The 20,886-nt window shown below is 39.4% G+C and overlaps 1 long non-coding RNA gene across 2 annotated transcripts in view; it reads left to right on the forward strand.

The window, feature by feature from the left end:
- LOC103278605 (uncharacterized) overlaps nt 1–20,886 on the forward strand; it is a 280,461-nt gene that overhangs the window by 13,465 nt on the left and 246,110 nt on the right. The window contains exon 1 of one of the 2 annotated variants that reach the window (XR_010005243.1): nt 3,274–3,560. The exons of the other annotated variant lie outside the window; for it this stretch is intronic. This is a non-coding gene — a long non-coding RNA (uncharacterized LOC103278605). Of the gene's footprint in view, nt 1–3,273; nt 3,561–20,886 lie in introns of those variants that run through there. 2 annotated transcript variants of the gene reach the window in all.

The raw sequence follows: 20,886 nt of genomic DNA on the forward strand, positions 1-20,886 counted from the left end.
CATCAGGGCTGGAACGTTTTCAGGGCTGGAACAACCAGATAACCTCCTTCAAAGTCGTAAAATTTAAGGATTGTTCCAATAGATCTCAAGGCCACTGCTCTAGTAGCTTCTATGTGTGGCTTCAAGTAAATGTTTTCTCCAATATAAATACCAAGGTACTTACATTTCTAGCATTGATGACTGATGATCATTGAACCCTCACTGAAAATGAAAACATCTTTTTCCAAATAACACCTCCTTTATTTTGGTATGCTTACTGTGGCGCAGTGCGTTAAAGCGCTGAGCTGCTGAACTTGCAGGTTTGAATCAGGGGAGCGGAGTGGGAGCCTGCTGTTAGCTCCAGCTTCTGTCAGCCTAGCAGTTTGAAAACATGCAAATGTGAGTAGATCAATAGGTACCGCTCCGGCGGGAAGGTAACGGCGCTCCATGCAGTCATGCTGGCCACATGACCTTGGAAGTGTCTATACAACGCCAGCTCTTCAGCTTAGAAATGGAGATGAGCACCAACCCCAGAGTCGGACACGACTGGACTTAATGTCAGGGGAAACCTTTACCTTTACCTTTTTACTGTTCAATTTATCTTTGGACTAAAACACATTGAGCTTATAGAGCAGACTTTTAAAACCTATATCTGTGACATTAAAACTATATCATCATCATTTTAAAAGACCAGACACCTTATTTGACTCAACTGAGGGCAAGAAAAATTCTGGACCAGTCAATGGTGGGATTATGTTATTCAGATATAAATTAAAGGGTGACAGTGCCATCAGACATCCTTGTTGTACTCATTTATATGTGGGTGTAGGATAAATTAATGAACCAGAAACCTCAATTCTTATACTAATAATTGTATTAGATAGAGTTTCTTGATTAGAAACAATAGGTAGTTATCCATTAGTCTATTGGTTATGCCAACAAAGACAATGAATAAATGTTTGATATAAAGAGCAATTCCTTGTTGGCTTAAAAGTCTAAAGACTGACTGTTCAGAGTGAGTAATATGGTTAGTAGATTCCCAATCCTCCAATTTATTTAACAAATATTTACCATATAATTTAGAGTCAATTTCCAAAACACAAATAAGCTGATAATTACTGGGGTCCTGCTTATCACCCTTATGATTATAAAGAACTATACTTTGGACCCTTCTACATTGTCAAATAAAATCCAGATTATCTGCTTTGACAATCTGGATTATATAGCAGTGTAGAAGGGACCTTAGTTTCCAATTCACTTGTATTATTTCTGCAATGTTGACCTAAATAAACACTTTGGCTAATATTGCGGCCCAACATTGAATATTTCTCCTTTATCTTCTTTATATCTAATACTGACACGGGGCCAACTGGGCAGACAAGCTGTTTTTGAAACAGTCGAAAGGAGACTACCTGAAGATATTGCTCCATAAAGCCTGCTAAAATGAATATACCACTGATGTGATGAAATGTGTGCAACAATTATCAGTCTGACTGAGTGCATGACGGTAGAAATTATATCCCAAAACTGCTTTTCATTCATTTCCATCACAGCTAGGGCTAATTGTTTCTATTGTGCTCTGATATATGTGTCTGCTTTAAAACTACCTTGTAAGGAAACCTCTTAAAAGCTAAAATGTCAGGAGAAGTAATATTCTTATTTCTGAGTGCCTTCCAAGAGTAATCCATTAAGGCATTTTGGGTTCCTCTACAATTTGTATCAAACCATCTATTGGTTACTACTCTATTAGGATTGAATTGTTTATTATAGACCAGTTTGGGTCTGAGAGTTTGAGTAATAGTCTGTTAAGCATGTAAGGTACCCAGTTTGGAGCCTAAAATGTCTTGATGAAGTGATTTAAAAGTAGTACTCGTAAATGTGTGAAGAATGAAAGTGCCCACATTCTCCCACATGAATTCATTTTAGATTATGAAAAGGGCATGGGGGCAGTTTAAAATTAAATAGCATTAACTGTGGAAAATGACTGGTTTTCACCCTGTTGTTAACTTCTAATCTATGAATGTCAAGGAGCAGATTGGCAGAAACTGCCATACGTTCTATTGCGCTAGCTCATATTGGTGACTTGTGTAGGCACCCAATGTTATGTCATACTGGATTCCTTTAAGACGTTGAAAATGGTGCAAAGAATGGCCTTCTAAAAACCTCAGACTTGGCTTAAGTTTGTATCTTGCGAGATCATAGCAACAGGTGTGAGTTGTCCTAAATTACTACCCTCCATATATTTCAAACTGTATCCAATTCTAATGTTAAAATTTCTGCACAGCAAAAGCCTTGTGGAAGGATATTGACATTCCAGGAGGATGAAAGTTTCAGAGAAACTGTTTCAAATGCTGTTGGGACCTATATTTTTGTAAGCTAGATGGAAAATAGACATTTGTCTTGTCTTTTCGGGAAAAAAACTTAAAACTTGGTTATAGGACCAGGCTTTTGAACGATAGATGCAGCATTAACTGTAATGAACTTATGATGAAGAACTGACAGACCTGGATTATGACTCAGAATGTACCTCTGAATGTATAATATATAGATGTTTAATGTTATTGTTTTAATTGTAATTGTTTTTACATACTCTGCTTTATACAGTGTTCCCTGACTTATCGCAGGGGTTAGGTTCCAGGACCATCCGCAATAAGTGAAAATCTGCGAAGTAGGGACAATATATATTTATACATTATTTTAGTGGTTATACACTATTTTAAGTCTTTATCAACCAATTGTGAGTTGATAAATCGCCTCCTTCTCCTCCCATTGCTTCTTGGGCTCCTTTTCTCTCCCTTTGGTTTCTCCTCCCTCCCTCCCTTAGGCTGTAAATTGTAGTTTTTTATGATTTATAATATTCTTTTACAGTTTATTGAAAAACCGTGAAATAGCAAATCCGCAAAAAGCGAACCGCGAAGTAGTGAGGGAACACTGTATTTGGTTGTATGCCACCTTGAGTCCTCCCTCGGGGTTGAGAAGGGTGGGATATAAATGTCTGTAATAATTAATAATTAATTAATTATATAAACAAGGTCAAATTTACACTGATCACTTAGGTTGGTGTGCAAATGGATCAGACCTGTGGAGGATAAATATTCTGTAGAGCTGATCCAGATTAACCTGGGGGCAAAGCCACATAACAGGGCTTTCCCAGGATTCAGATTTTTCTCTGCATTCAGGAACTGGCAGTAATTCTCTTGACAGATAACCTACACTTTCCAGACTCATGCAGCTTGGCGATGTGGGATGACTGTCCCCTTCCATTCCCCCATTTTGCTGCCCTTGGTAAGGGCTTCATTGGCCAACTCCTGAGTGGTAGGGACTGTCTGGCAGCAGCAGTGGCCTGATCTGCATGCCCCTCACAGTGATGGTGGGGTTTCCTGGCACAAAGAGACCTGCCTCTATGATCTCATAGATGCCAGAGTTTTGGATCATCCACATGCTTGGGTTTTCCCCACTCCAGCTGACTTCCACATCAATGAAGCATTCTGTGAGGACTGTAGTTCCCTGAAGCAGGATGCTTCCTGTTGAAGAACTGTTCTCCATGCAGTGGCATCCAGCTATACTTCTCACCACCTAGGGTAATCCCAGTTCAATGAATCCCGCCATAATCTGCAGTAAGATAAAAGTGGGAAATGGGAGGGGGGATATGATTTGACAGTTTATCTGCTGAAATGCACATGCAGAAGCTTCTGGAATAGATCTGAGGCTGTGATACCTTCCTCCAGCCATCTGGCATCATGGTGCCATGTCTTCTACATCACTACAGTAGAGAGCTGGGATATATTAGCTAGCATTCCCATGTATGTAAAGCAGCTTTAACAACTCCAGTGCCCCCCCCCCCCCGGCTTTGGAACTCGCTCCCCAGGGAGATTAGGCAGGCCCCCACCCTCCTTTCTTTTCAGAAGAGCTTGAAAACCTGACTCTTCCAGAAGGCCTTTGCTTTGCCTACTAAGCAATAGACCCTCAGGTATGCTTTCTCAGGATTACACTTAGCACTTTAATTACTACACCTGCTGTGTAATTACCCCTCCCTGATGACTTGACATTTTTTCTGCACCTTGGCCCAGATCTTTTGATCCAACTCATGATTTTAACATTATTTTGTATATTGACCTTTTATGACTGTTTTATCCATGTTGATGTTTTACTGTTGGCTGATTTGTTCATTGTTTTTGTTTTGATTTTGTGCTGTTGCGTCCGGGCATAGCCCCATGTAAACCTCCCCGAGTCCCTTCGGGGAGATGGGGCAGGGTATAAGAATAAAGTTATTATTATTATTATTATTATTATTATTATTATTATTATTATTATTATTATTACCACCTAGGGCCAGCTCTGTCTGGTATACAATGTGGCTAGCTGTGGGTGGGGGAAGGGTCACCACTGGCAGCTATGTGGGCTGTCCTGGTGTACATTAGCCAATCTTGTTGTGAAAGTTTTAAAAAATCCACATTTTACAGTGGCTGTTAAGCCATAGATACTATGGTTTTTGAGAGTGATTTAGATCCACGTTCAGTGGTTTATATAGCTACCATCCTGTTCTCAAGCTGGTTCCTGTACAGACTGTAAAATCACCTGCACAGTGGTCAGTGTAGATGTGCCCTATATTTATTGATTTGTACTTTGTAGTATCTGATATACGTTATAATAAAAGAATGAAGAGAACTTTGTACTCACATTTATCCATATTTTAATAACGACTGTGTACCTATACAGGGACTTCTTAGTTTTAGTGGCAATTAGAGAAAGAGAGATTTGAATATACTGCTCAGTTTAAGGCTGGCAAAGAGAGAAAATCTTGAAATAAGTTTGTCATATTTTATTATGTTTTTTAATTTGCCCCTCTCCCCTCTTAGTTCTCTGTGGGGTGGGAGGAGCTGTTAATATTAATAACTTTTGATGCACTCACAGTTAACTAGAATTATGAATACTGCATAACTTTGGGAAAATGTTACTGCACTGAAGCAGAAGATGTCATAAAAGCCAGGACAGTAATTTCTAGGTGTTTCCAAACAGAAATTAATGGCCTGAAAGAAGGATCGTTTTCCTAACCTATAAGTGAATGGAAGTTACTTCCAGTTTCCCTAAAATTGTCCCCCACAAGCCCTACATAGTTTCAGCAATTTTTTTAAAAAAATATATTATCATGGAGAAAAGTGATAAGTGTAAGTTCACTATATTTCAACCTCACTGGGCAATGAATTTGCATTTTATGCAAATATCACCATAATCTTCATCTATACCCCACCACCCCCACCATTCATGTCCTTTTCCTGCTCTTTCCTACTTCTCTTTGTCTTCTCTTGGTTGGAGTTGGGTAGCATTCAACTCCTGGGCACAGTCCGTCCGTCCGTCCCCCCCCCCCCCCCCCCGTTTCCCAGCGCTGCCACACAGAGTCCCACAGGCAACCACTGGAAGTTGCCTTGCATCATGTGATAGCCTACGTGGGACTCCATTTCAGCAGTGCAGAGAAATAGAGAGAAGACAGAGAGAAGACTTGTGGGTTGAAGTCCACAGTTTCCATCTCTCCAGTGGGCTGAGTTGATATCACCTCAAGAAAGGGGATGCTCAGAATTGATTGTATTCATTCACTTGGAGTCTATCCACTCCGGAAGTCAACCAGGGCTTTGAAAGCCCAGGGCTTTGTGTCAACCTGCTGAGGTGACACAAACATGTCCAAGATCTGTCAGAAATGCAACCAGAACCATCAGTCTCCTGGGCTAGACCATCCTTAGTGGTTCACTTCTGCAGAGGTTTTGAGACCCATTCAGTCTAACAACTAGACAGCGATCAGTCCATGAGAATAGAACTACGGAAGATTCTTCCATGCCAAGATCATCACTATCTCATCTACCATAGAAAACATGGCACAGAGTATGTTGACATTCCCTCACACTGTAAGCCAAGGGGACTCCAAGATCAAGCCCAACACCACCCCAGTTGGCTCATGATTATTATAATGGCACATATTATTAATTTAGAGTCTAATTATGCAAATTTAATACATTAATCATTGCATTTTTCTATCACCGTGTTTCAGCCTTGGTGCCATTTTGATAGTAACTACTTAGAGAATGAGTTTAATATTTAAAGTGCTGGACTTGGAGAGGAGACTCAAGTTCAAATCTCTGCTTGGCCACAGAATTTACTACAATAACCTTGAACCATCACTAACTCAACAGTGAGTCTCAGAAAATGTATCATATGGGGTAGCTGTGAGGATTAATAGCAATACAAGAACTATGTAAATTGGCCATGCATTTTTAGGTTAGTAACACTGAAATAATAATCATGACGAAAAGAAGAAAAATGTCATGCACAAGCAATTCTAATGCTGTATTTTTGTCAGATCACAATTGTGTTTTTGCCATCATTATTTTTGCCATCGTTATAAAATGTATAGATCCATAAAAATATCTCATGAAGTTCTTGAGAGGTAATGCTATCTGATTGACAAGGAAAAATACAGAAGCAAGAGACCAATGTACAAACCATATTTTGCTCTTTGCTTTAACTTGCACCTACTTTACTTGCACTGTGCCTCTCTTCTAAACTTTTCCCTCTTTTGCTTCACTATTTTCCTTTTCCTTGGCTGGACGTGCACCTCTCTCACTACACATCTGCTGTGCTATCTAATAAATATGCATAATGCTACATGAAATAAGTAACAACAACAGCAACAACAATTTTATTACCTGACTTCTTGCTCAAGGCAGGGTACAAGGCAGGGTACAACAGGATTAAAATAGAAGAATAACACAACATTATTAACATACATGTAAAATAAGACCACATCAATAAAATGTAGGTTAAAATTCATAAATTAAAATTGACCAGGTAGGCCTGCCAGAAAAGATAGGTCTTCAGTTGCATCTTGCACTCTGACAGCTGATTTTTATGTTGAATCTCTTCCAGCAGGTAATTCCACAGTCTTGGGGCATCCAATGAAAAGGTCCTCTGGGTGACAGACCTAATCTATGTAGGTCTTTAAAGGTCAAAACCAACACTCTGTATTTGACTGGAAATTAATTGGCAACCAGTGGAGTGAATTTAATATGGGTGTGATATGCTCATTCCTAGATGTTCTTGGAACTACTCTGGCTTCCATGATTTTGAAGTAATGGGAGTTTTTGAACTTGCTGCAGAAGGTAGTTCAATGTAAATCACATTGCAGAAGTCCAACCTTAAGGTTACCAGCGCATGCATTACCATCTTCATAACTCCATGGAACCTTACATTGTTATCATTGTACTGCAGCTTTTACAACAACAACAACAACAACAACAACAACACTTTATTAATATCCCACCACCATCTCCCTGAAGGGACTCAGAGTGGCTTACAAGGCACTTTAGGATGCACATATAACATACAACAGGTAAAAATGGTACAAAAGTATAAAGCAAGTCAGAAAATTATAACAACAACCCCTTTTACTTGCTTTATTGAATCTCATCTCCTTTTTTCTAATGATTCCACTGATTCTGTTGCTTTCTCTTTTTTTTTGAACAAGAAAAACAATTCTGATAATATATAAAACCAAGACTACTGTGTGTAACACAGCTATATCTAAGAGTCACGCTAACATAAAACATACGTACATTATTAAACACATATTAGACCACTACTGGAACCATGGTATGAACCTCATCTTTACTGTTGATTTTTAATCCTTGTTTTCCTACTCCATATCCACACTTCTACTTTTAATAACACTCCTCTAATTCACAAATCAAATACTTGAAGTTTGTTCCCATCTTTGCTGTAGAAAAATGATAAATAAGTCCCAATCTTTCTTAAAGTTAGGCTGGATCTACACTGCCATACAATCCAGCTTTAGAATGTAGATTAACTACATTGAACTGCAGTGTGTGGCAGTGCAGATTCAGCCCCAGTCAGGGATTTCTTCTTAATCAGCATCATCATTTTGTCCATTTTGCCTAATTCACAAATCTTGGTCAGCCATTCTTCTTGTGTTGGCATGACTGGTTCTTTCCATTTCTGCGCATAGATGATTCTTGCTTCTGCAGTTATCATATATTGTAGTAATCTTCCATAGGTTCTTCCTAGATGATCATTCAGCAACTCCAACAAATAAAACTGATTTCATCCTGATTTTAACCTTAACAAATTCTTCCAACACCACATGTATTTGAGTCCAGTATTAATAAGTCCCTGGGCTTTTTGCAAGACCATCACATATGATAAAATACCCACCATTTCCCCCACATTTGCGACATTTACTAGAATTGCCTTTATACATTCCTCTGGCATCAAGTGCCAACTATACATCATTTTCTAGAAATTCTCTTTTAAATCATTGCTTAAAGTCGACCTCAAACTCTTTGTCCAAACTTTCTCCCATTGTCCAACTGAATTTGTGTACCTATATTTTGAAAATATTTAACCATACAATTTTCCCCTTGTTCTTCCTTCATTTTGTATTTTAGCAACAGTTTATACATTTTTGTAATTAAGTGATCATCACCAGAATGGAATAAATTTTAAAACTCTGGTTTAATTAATTAATTAATTTACAGTATTTATATTCTGCCCTTCTCACCCTCAAGGGGACTCAGGGCGGATCACAATGTACATATACATGGCAAACATTCAATGCCATTAGACATATAACATACAGACACAGACTGAGACAGAGACACAGGCAATTTAACATTTTCCAGCTTCCAGCTTCATGAGGGTATGCTCTATTCCAGCCACAGGGGGAGCTGCTTCATCATCCACTGTGACACCTTGATTGAGTACTTCCTCATTCTTCCGCATGATGCTAGACTTTTTATGGTGTTGTAAATTAGTTAACCTAGCCTCCCCGCATAAAGCGGCACCTAAATTTCCTACTCAACAGATGCAACTGTCTTTTGGTTGCTTAGGTCAACAAAGAGCTAGGCTACTTAATGGTTGGGTGCTCAGTCTGACCCAGACTGGTTTTGAATTCCTGACCTCTCAGTCAGTAGTGATTTATTGCAGCTGGCTACTAACCAGCTGCACCACAGCCCAGTTTAACTGTTACAAATCCAAATAATCCATTGCTTTCAGTGACTTTTGCAAGGAAATCTGCAAAACAGTTTTCAGCTAAGCTTTCCTGCAATAATAACCCAGCAATAAACTAGGGAACTGTAAATTGTTATTGAGAGATGATATCCTGTCAATTCCTGTATTTCTATCATCAATGTCAATGTCAATCTCAACCACATTAATTGACTGAACAAAACTGGACCCTTTCTCTCCCTTGGCAGCACTTGAAATGCCATGGCTCAATGCTATGGAATCCTGGGAGTTGTAGTTTTAGCCTTCTCTGCCTTTGGGAAGGCACTCTTTGGCAGACAAGGCTAAAAATCTGGTGAAACTACAATTCCCAGTATTCCATAGCTTTGAGCTACGGTAGTTAAAGGGGCATCAAATTGAAAATTATTGAAATCCAAATGAAGTTTTGATTCTGGTTTTGTCTTTGAAACTGAGGAGAGGAGAAAAGGTTAATGTTTGGTTTTTTTGCCAAAAGGGATGTCACATCTTCCCCGCCCTCAGATTATTTTTCATTGCACAACGTAGCTTCAAAAAGGATTTGTGGGCAGGCATCCTCCTGTCTCAGCTAATGAGAGAACCCGTTTTAGAAGGCACATGTGATAAGGCCCTCAGTTTCCGCCCTTCATCCTAGTCATTACAGCACCAGGGGTTACCCTCTACTCTGCTTTGCATCTTTCTTCTGGCTAGAAGCAGAAGAAGGTGAAGTGGAATAAGTAGATGAAATAGAACATTTCCCTCATTTCACCTTGATCTTTAGTTAAGATTTCTGTATTAATTTCCAAATAGGATAATAAGACAAAATCTAAGAGATAATCCCAAGTAGGGTAAACAGAATGAGTCAACTGCTAAATGGTAAGTCAACACCTTTATGAATCCCATTGATTAAATGGGTCTAGCAATTGGATTTAGGTTTAAAGATGTAATAATACTGATGGGATTAAACACCATGCAGTAAACTACAGATTTCTCAGCTTAACATTCAAGTCAGTTAAAGCCTTTGAGCAAATATTAAAGAAAGAATAGTAACGTTATAAAGGAGATAATCGGGGGAGACATGGATTGACTGGTTGATTTACAAATATTTATGAAAGGATTATATCTACCATTTTCAGAACAGTGTACACAAATGAGAAAACATACAATATAAAAGAAATGCATAAAATTATTATACCATATCTATGGACTTTATCACACAAGGCAGGTTAATTGACATTGCTGGACCATCACAATGCCATTCACATCCTGCTAACAAACGATTCTCCTTTTCCTAGCTATTGATGGATAAAATCTGTCAATAACCCCCAATACTGCATGTTCCTGTCACCTACTTTGAGACACACACACACACACACAGATGCATTTTTGTTTTTAGTGCCAACATTGTGCAATTGCATTAAAAAATGAACTGCAGTAATGCAAGAAGGTAGAAATACAAGCGTGTATGGAACTTCGATAAGGGCACCACAGACTGGTAAATTGGTGCAATTATGCTATTGTAGAGAGGTGTGTTATCAACAGTTCTGAACATGGTATGTATGTATCCACTATCTATTTTAACACAATAGTAGAATAATGGGTTGATTTGATAAAGTCCTTTATATCCAAAGGGGCAAAATGCATAGTAGGATAGATATCTCTCGAAAGGCTTGCACATCTCAAACATGAAACTAAAAATAAATTACAGCACATACAATATCAAGATAGCAGTCTTCAAATATCTGGAAGTCTGTTGTGCAGATCATTAAATAAAGATGTTAACTGTGTCGAAGGATAAGGTGACAACCAATGAGTGGAAATTCCAGAGAAACAGATTTTGGCTTAACAATGGTAAGAGCTATTTGGCAACTGAACAGAACATCTCAAGAGGTGGTGGGTTCTCCTTCACTGTAGGTATTTAAACTGATATTGGGCTGCCATCTGGCAATAATTCTATCTTCATTATATACACATGATTAGGTGATTATGTGAAATCAAGTGAGATTTTGACCAAAGTATTTTCTTGCTGAACTAGTAACTCTGGGTGTTGCTACTTCTGGCATACTTGTATTTTATCCCTCCTATGTTTTTTGTGAAGACTGCATGTGCCCCCAGATACATAGTGTAACCCACATTTTTCTGTAGTGCTGATGATGCTGCTGGAGCAATGATCCCTTGAGATATCTCAAAATTAGTCATTTGGGTTTTTGTTGGCTCCAGGAAACCAGGTGCTTCTTAAAATAACAGAAGTGATCCTACCACTAATTGTGCTCCACTACTTGTGGTGGCATCTTAATGTATCCAAGTGAGATCTTGCCCTGACTTTTGGGGAGGCAGACATGATAATGGGAAGTGCTTCTTGAGGTCCAGTATATCAACTAGAAAATCTGCAAGCACAAGATATTGTGATGGCCACCAGTTGGGATGACTTTAAAGATGTGAACAGGCTCCTTGTCACAAGATATCTTTGCTCCACGTGAAGTCAATAACTAAAATACAGTAGAGTCTCACTTATCCAAGACTTGCTTATCCAAGGTTCTGGATTATCCAAGGTTTTTAATATATCATGATATTTTGGTGCTAAATTCGTAAATACAGTAATCACAACATAATACTGCGTATTGAACTACTTTTTCTGTCAAATTTGTTGTCTAACATGATGTTTTGGTGCTTATTTTGTAAAATCATAACCTAACTTGATGTTTAATAGGCTTTTCCTTAAACCCTCCTTATTACTCAAGATGTTCACTTATCCAAGGTTCTGCTAGCCTGTTTAGCTTGGATAAGTGAGACTCTACTGTAATGAGAAAAGGGACAGAGTATCTTATTTTATTAAAACATATTAACACTAACTACAATATTGGATTTTATAATATTAAATTATATTATCATTATTCTGAAGAGCCTTTTAGATAGACACGCATCAACTGTTTCCAAGGAAAGTCCTCAGATTTCAGATGCCTCAAAAGTTCTTATTTTATGCTCTGCAAGTTTCCATAATCAGGGTTTCGAAATCCAGAGATTCTTAGAGATCTGCACAAAATGATGCACAAGAAGGCTTCTCTATCTCAAATATTCACATTGTGTCACTAGTGTCAGAGCAAATTTATGAACTCACCACACATGTTCTGAAAATACATACCTGTAAGGAAACTTGTGACCTTGCCAGAGGCATTTTAAATAGATTGGAATCAATAATTCACATGCACACCATCTGAAATGGAATTTTACTGAACACACAATAATAAAAATATATACAATGATTGTGTTTGGGGAACAGCAGATGCTATGGCAGAGCCTCATAAATGGCATAGAATGAGCAGACAACACAAGGGATGGCAAAATTATTTATGCATCTCTTATTATAACTCAAATGAACAAACATGTGAGGCTGGAATGGTTGGGGCTATGCAATTTGAAGTTCAGGGATTGCTTGAAGGGGCAGAGGGAGGAGAGAGGGGGAGGTTGAAATGTAGAAGCAATATAATACTTCTCTTATTTGCACAGAGAGTTGTGGAAGAGATATGATAGGGAAAGCTTCCAATTCGAGGGCAGACATTACCTCTCTTAGCTGGATTTTCCTGAAGAGAAATGAGAGTTGGGGAATCAATGTTTTTTTTAAAGGAGGACAGGCTAACCATGTCTTCCAAGCTGGAACCAGGATGTTTAGGAAGACAATAAATCATGATAATCCCTGGCCAAAACCCTGGATTGGGTGTGCATGCATATGTGTGTGTGTGTGCGGGGTTTATGGTAGTGATATCTCAGCTTGCGTCATTTTGCCTTCAAAGCTTTAAGTTTTAGTCCTGGGTAGGACTAAGCCTCCTTCATTATGAGGTAGGATATAAGAATATTCTCAGGAATCAGTTTTTTTTTTTTTGTTCAAAGATGGAAATCTCAAGAAGGATATGTACCAAGAAAGGCTTTTGGTCATAAGTGAATGCTACTGTCACGACCCAGGCTGCAGAGCACCAATAACCATACACAGAGGCCAGAATCTATCTAATATCTTTATTAAGGAAATAAGTAAAGGCAATAAAAATAAGTGTAGAATATAGTTCAGAAGATGACCTTTCAGGAAAGGTCAAATATAGTCCAGGAAAACAATGTCCAATATGAAATAGTAAGGTCCAAAGTTGTAATCCAGTAACCGAAACACTCACTTTGCCAAGCAAAGTGAGGGGAGATGACAAGGTCCTTTAGTCCATGAAACTTAGGCAAGGCAAGGAAATAGCTTGATTCTTGGTACACAAAGCTTGATTCAAGGCAACAAGGAACGAGGAACAGGGACAAAATCCGTGGTAAATACTTGGCAAGGTCCTGGAAAGCAAGGCTGAGTCCTAGGAAGCAAGGCAAGGTCCGTGGAGCAAAACAAGGCTGGAAACGGGAACGAAGGCTTGGAAACAGGAACGAAGGCTTGGAAGCGGGAGTAGCGCTGTCCACACACAACCTACTCCAGTTGCTGACGAATTGACTCCGCAAGATTCCTACGGGGCAAGGAACCTAAATAGGGTCTCGTTTTCCCACCAAAGAACACTTCTCTGGGGAAACAGAACCGAAAGTCAATCTCTGTGTCCAGATGCATGACTCCCTAAAGGTTCTCATGAAAGCAGTCTTAATCAGCTGAATGCCTGGCTGCGATTCTCAGGCTTCTGCGATTAGCCTGTTGAACTCCTTTTTGTTGTTGATAATAACTACGGCGAGAAAATGGGGGAGATTCTGACTCAGGGCTTGTTTGGCAGATTTCTGGAAGGCAAACCTCCTGCAGGTGCAAGGGCTCCAATTCTGGCTGGGAAAGTTCCAATTCTGGCTGAAACGGTGGAAAAACCAAGTTTTCCTCTTCATCTGTCTCAACAGCGCTAGGAACGGGACTACATGGCCCATGAGTCATCACAGCTACAAGCAAACCTTTCATCCATAATGAATCATTTTTAGAGTCATAGAATCATAGAATCATAGAATAGTAGAGTTGGAAGAGACCTCATGGGCCATCCAGTCCAACCCCCTGCCAAGAAGCAGGAAATCGCATTCATAGCACCCCTGACAGATGGCCATCCAGCCTCTGTTTAAATGCCTCCAAAGAAGGAGCCTCCACCACAGTCCGGGGGAGAGAGTTCCACTGCCGAACAGCCCTCACAGTGAGGAAGTTTTTCCTGATGTTCAGGTAGAATCTCCTTTCCTGTAGTTTGAAGCCATTGTTCCGTGTCCTAGTCAGCAGTGCAGCAGAAAACAAGCTCTCGGGTCTTTATGAGGGATATGGAGGTGAGGAAAATACCTTTAAATATGCTCACACTTTCATATTTCAGTGTTGCATGGTTGTAATATTTTGTTTCATTTTGATGGCTCAGGCCCCAGTGTGGATTTATATAATCCAATTCAAAGAAATAATCTGGATTCAGAAACTGGATTATATGGCAGTGTAGATCCAACCACAGGGCTCTTCCAGACAGGCTCAAAATGTGGGACCTATCTCACTTTTCCCTGAGATGTCCAAATGACACCTCAGGTAAAAACAAATTAATGCAGAGAAAACTGGGTTTTCCCAGTTTAGTCCACATTACTTAAACATCTGAAAAAATCCAGACCTGTGGTGTCAATCCCCACAGCCATCCCAGTTCTTCAGGCCCCTGGAGCCTGAAGGGACGGGAGAGTGCTCCCCAGGGGCTGCGGGTGACTGGATGCCATCCTGGGCCAACCTTTTGTTGACCCAAGATGACATCTAGCCACCCTTGAGGGAAAGCCCAGGTTGTGGGAGGGGGTGGAGACTGAAACCCAGGAGAAAGTGGTTTTTTTTAACCCGCTTCCATCTGGGTTTTGGGTAAGCATCACTTTGGAGAGATTATGGCTGTATTTTAACTATCAAATAGAGAGAAGTTGATTGCAGAATCTCATAGATGTCCACCCCTATCAGTTTGGGTCCCTGTCCATATCCATGATTCTGCCAACCACAGGATGCCAAATGGGGTGATTACCAAACTCATGTCTAGGAATTTACCTTGCATTCAATGTTGGTGCAGTTTCAGGATTTACCTGGAGATGCCTCTCAGCTAAACTATCTGTCCTCAACCAAACCATCAAATGATTCTATATAGAATATATGTACATACGTATAGTCTCTCACACACGTGTGTGTAAACACAATTGTCTTTCAGCAGATAATGAAGGCTGGATTAAGGTTCTTGTGCAGCCCTGCAAAGTTTTCCCAAACAAAAATCCCATTGTGTACATGTGTGTGCTACTGTAGGAGGTGAGGGAAAAACCTTATGAAGTATATTCTTCTCTTTTCTTTGTTGCAGAAAGTACATCAGAGGTGCTCACAAAAATAGACAATAGTAAAGCAATTAGTTACCCTGTTCTACCATTCAGCTTGATTTTCAGAAATAGATCTGCTATTCAACAATCTCTTCTTTCTGCAAGAGAGAGAGAGCTAACTTAGGAGATCTGGAAAGAAAATACCTGGGGCTAGAACTACAGACACTGTTTGTCTGGAGACTTAGTCCTGATGTTCTTCTCAGCCATTTTGGTCTTCTCAATTCTGTGAAATGAAGGATTGGTTTGTTTTTATTATTTTGCCATCATCTCTCCCTCCCTCAGGCCCTGCTTATTTTGAGTTCAAAGTACACAGGCTGGCATCTGCTGTGCTCTCTCGCCTTGCTCTCAGCATCTCTCTGGAGTATGATCACTCTATGCCGTGGGTGAATGCAGGAGAAATATGTGCTGATATGACATTTCAGTTATACATAATGCCATTAAAATATGATAAGAATGCTATTAACATTAATAATCCTTTTCATTGTATCATTTAGGGAGCAAAACAAGCCATTAAATATTACAGAGTCATTGGCGCTTTGATGGCTTTGGGGAGGGGAACATTTGGACGTGTTTGTCTACGTTTCCTCTGGGAAAAAAACATTATCTTTGTAAATGGTGCACTGCCATCCTACATCTCTAGAGAACCTGCCAGAGTCAAAAGGAGCGAGCATCAAAATGGATGGTTAGGTCTCAATGAAAGCATGGCATAGGGAGTAGTGTCTAGGGAGAGTTCTGTGGAAAGATGGACTTTGGGGCTGGGGAACTTGATAGAAAGGGATACCCAATTTTTTTCATTCTGTAAAACCTTTGGAAGAAATTAGCAAGGAAAGATTGCATTACACAGCTCAAGGATTTCAATGCAGTGCAGGGCAACAATGAATCTTTCCATTTTAACATATTTTGTTCATTCAAATTTTCAAACATCAGAAAATTTCAGCTATTAAGGGTCACATTCTTAAATGATGTGTTGTTTAGGAAACATGGATATAGTAGTTTCCTTTACTGTGATTAGCTCCAGCTTTTCTTTACAGATAGATAGTTGCTTCACTGGGAGACTGTGCTTGACTGTGGTTCTGCTATCTAACTGTCTGGACTTCTCTCTTGTAGTGGTTTCTTACTTCCAGTATGAAGATGCATGTGTAATGTATATTCTGATGTAATTTTTCTTGTTCCTTCTCTCTTTCTCTTCTGTGAGAATAATGGCCATGGTTTATTTCCTGTGATATTTCTTCAACCTTCCCTCACCCCAATTTAAAATGTACACGCATATATAAAGTTCAGGTGACTTAATTACTGTACAAAAAGAATGTCCCTGTCCAGTATTTTTCTTTAAAAAAACCCTGGTGCTAAAAGCCAAAATAGAAGTAATGGGATGTAGACAGGAAAAAGAACCCCTGTATTTAGTTGCTTGCTGAGGTCTCATTTATGTTGCTGTTATATGGTCAGTGTAGTTTAACTGCATTGAGCTGCATTATATAAGTCTATACTGGCCGTATAATGCAGTTTCAAACTACATAATATGGCAGTCTAGATGGGGTCTCACATGCACATATGTTTGCAATGGCAAACGGTTCTGAATTATCACAGCTTTTCCTCCTCCATTCAGATTTGTGTGTGTGTGTGTGTGTATAAAATATTATTATTCTAAGATAATTTTTCCCCAACCTACCAGAAAGCTGACAAGTGAAAAGATTTACAGTAACTATAGTCACAGTTGGCAAACTTGGAAGGCCAGAGCAAAGGCTGAATTAAGGTGGCTCTGGAATAAAGTTGGTCAGAAGGCCCTTCCTCATGTAAGGTTCCCTTTGTACACATGTGAGCTATTTTCGAAGTAATGACAGAACCTGAGCAAATGAATAGACAGTACAATAACAGGACAAATAAACTCTTGTATGTCAACCCATCTTCATCCTTGCAACTTCAATTAGACTAATAGCTCATTCCTGTGCATTTTTATTAGATTATTTAACAACCCCCCCCTTGCAAAAACAACAACAACAAAAACAACAAAAAACCAGGAGAATGAGGAAGTGATTAAGAAAGAAAGCTACATGTTTTTATTTCAACACTGGGACCCATAGCTAGTGAGCTGACATAACAAGAATCCAACCATATGCACAACTGTGTTGAAATATAGCCACTAAAATTATCACCACAGTTGCCACTAAAGTCCGTCCCTTTTATAGTGCCATATAAAATCCAGATTATCTGCTTTGAACTGAATTATATGGCAGTGTAGACTCATATAGTTCAGTTCAAAACAGATAATCTAGATCAGGGGTCCCCACACTTTTAAAACTTGGGGCCAGTTCATAATCCCTCAGACCGTAGGAGGGCCGGACTATAGTTGGCCACCGAATAATAATAATAATAATAATAATAATAATAATAATAATAATAATAATCATCGTCATCATCATCATCATCCCAACCCCCTTCTGCCTTTGTGGACCAAAAGCACAAGCAAAGCACCCCTGATAGATGGCCACCTAGCCTCAATGTTAACAACAACAACAACAACAACAATAATAAAGAGGGTTGGAAGAGACCCTTTGGGCCGTTTAGCCCAACCCCCTTTTGCCTTTGTGCTGTGTGGGCCGGATAAAAGGCTTTGATGGGCCACATGTGGCCCACGGGCCGTAGTTTGGGGACTCCTGATCTAGATTATATGGCACTCATCACCTCCTCAATCCAGGCACAGCTATAAACCAACATGACAGGTTCACCGTAGAGGTGCTGAAAATTAGAAATGATTTGGAAAGGCCTCAGCAATAAAAATGTGGATAAGGACCTCTCTGTCGCCTACTTCCTTATTAGATGGGCTACTTGCTTTTTTGTACACTACTTGTTCTTCCCTTTCAGGAGGGAGCCCATTATACAACACACGTGTATTTCCAGCTGGGCTCCATCCGGTAAAGTGGAGAGCAAGCTGCATGTGCTGTCATCACAACAACACATGCACCTCCACATGTTGCCTTATAAGCAATGTGTGTGTGTGTGGGGGGGGAATCAGTTAGGGTTGGCAATGCTTAACCCCATGGGATGGGAACGAAGACAAGTCACATTATACGGTTCTCCACGCTCCCCCACCAGGAGCCCATGGATTCACCACGGTGTATGGTGAATCCATGGGCCTTTGTGATGAGGTCCCTAGTTTAATCTGAGCTTCAGTCATATTGATACCTGAAATAATCTTCACCGCAGCCCCTTCACTGAAAAAAAGCAGGTATATGTCTATTGGCCATTAAGACATTGGGGAACATTTCTGACATTCCCTTGCTTAATACAGGTTAGGCACAGACATTGCATTTTAATGGTTTGTTTATTTCTGTAATCCCATATCACCCATCTGTCCCAATTTGACAAGCGCAGCCTGGATTAGTCCTGCATCACTCAATTTTTTTTGTTGCTTTAAAAATGTCCAAGTTTTTTTTTAAACTACTTTCACTTTTAATCTGCTTTTTAAAATTTACTTCAAAATGCAATCAAGATAAAAAAAATAGTGTTTATTCCTTTAATTTAAGAAGAGTACAGAGCAGAATCTTGCCCTTACCAGTAGACTGAAGCAAATGTAAATTACTGGAACCTCTCATACCTTGTGTGTTTTTCCCCATTTATACCTTTTGCCATCTGAGCCATGCTCTGATGTTGCTTGGCCATACATGTTCCGGTTTTCATGTATGAAATGTTGATGGATATGTAATTCTAGGGAGCCCCAGTGGTGCAGCAAGTTAAACTGCTGAGCTGCTGAATTTGCTGACCAAAAGATCAGCGGTTCAAATCCGGGGAGTGAGATGAGCTCCCCCTGTTAGCCCCAGCTTCTGCCAACCTAGTAGTTCAAAAACATGCAAATGTGAGTAGATCAATAGGTACTGCTCTGGTGGGAAGGTAACAGTGCTCCATGCAGTCATGCCGGCTACATGACCTTGGAGGAGTCTACAGAGAAAGCCAACTCTTCGGCTTAGAAATGGAGATGAGCCAGAGTCCGACACAACTGGACTTGATGTCAGGGGAAAACCTTTATGTAATTCTAAACAAACTTGTCAATTTTTCTTTGACTCTGAGATTAAGAAAAGAGCAGTGAGATAGGAAGAGGGTGTTCCTAGCCAGCGTACTCTTTGTGCTACTAGCATTTAGAACGTACTATTTTTTATTATTCAAGTGTTTTTTGTGAGAAAAAAGAAGGAAGAGGCAATGAGGGAAAAGAGAGACCTGCTTAGCAGGCAAGAAGTGGGGAATTCAATGTATGATGCAGGGAAACAATGGCATGATAAAAGTGTCAAGTAAAGCCATCTGAACTTATTTGAAAGTGCCCTTTTTTGAGTTTATGACACAGTAAAGACCCAATGCTATGATAATTTACTGAACTGCATCATATGCTGTATGGATAAATCCAGAGTTTTTGTCACCGCTTTTATAGCCCTTTTCTGTGACAAAACATTATCCCAGAAAGTTCCAGTCCTCCAGCAGTGCCATCTTAATGCATGAGCATGCTGGCCAGTGGACACTTGTCCAAGGGGCCCACAAACATACATAGGCCAGAATTTAGCACTAATTCTACAATCACCCTCCTCAACATTCAAATCTCCTGCTAACTCAGTAGAAGGAGAAAAAAATACAACTTGTGGAGGAGAGTTGGAATGTTTGCAATTTTACCATTTTAATTGTCAGCAATGTTATGGAAGCAGAATATTGTAACGAGAGAGCTAACGGCTGGGGACAACATTTGTGTGCATGTCCATTATTGGAAACAGAGCCTCCACTGTTTTCCTAGAATTCTATTAGTGTGTTGAAATGGTAGAGTAAGTGTAAGAAAGTGAAGTGCGGAAAAGGAAACGGTATGACTATACAATTATTTTATGGATAATTTCCATTTTTATTTCTGTGAGTAGTTGGTTAGGCAGAGCCCAGTGTACCACTTTGTCCATAATGCTGTTAAGAAGGGGAGAAATTCAAACAGATTTGGAAGAGCCAGTTTTCCATGGTGTGATGAATCAAAGCACAATATGTTCAAAATGTAAGAATCTGATGTGATGGGCACAGTATTTATCTTGTCTGAATATATGTATCAAGTCCTTAAAAAATACGGGATGTGCACTGATATTAATAAAATATATCACAATGTGATAAGGTTCTAGACAAATCTAAGCAAAAAATAAGGACTGGGATTAGGGACCAGGAAGAATTAGGTTGGGGGGGGTACCAAATCTGGAACTATATTACAAAGCATTTCAATTTAAGCCACTACTAGAAAGTAGGTTAGGGAAAAAAGAAAAATGGTCTAGAATAGAAGATGCAGTAAACAATGGATAGGGAAAGTTTGGAGTATTTACAAGTAACTTAGAGGTAAGAATAAAAAAAACAAGATGCCCCAGAAAATTAGCATTAAAAATATGGAAAAAATGGCAACCAATTTGGATGCCTGAAATATCAAAGTGGACACCCTTAGAAAGTTTGTATGAGTAGGAGTTTGGCTCTAACTGGTGTAAAGACATGGAAGATAAAGGATATCATTGTATTGATGATTTATATGGCATAAACAGACAATTGATTCTTAAAAGTAGGATAATA

Source organism: Anolis carolinensis, chromosome 4 (assembly GCF_035594765.1).
Source record: "Anolis carolinensis isolate JA03-04 chromosome 4, rAnoCar3.1.pri, whole genome shotgun sequence".
In the NCBI taxonomy this organism is placed as follows: domain Eukaryota; kingdom Metazoa; phylum Chordata; class Lepidosauria; order Squamata; family Dactyloidae; genus Anolis; species Anolis carolinensis.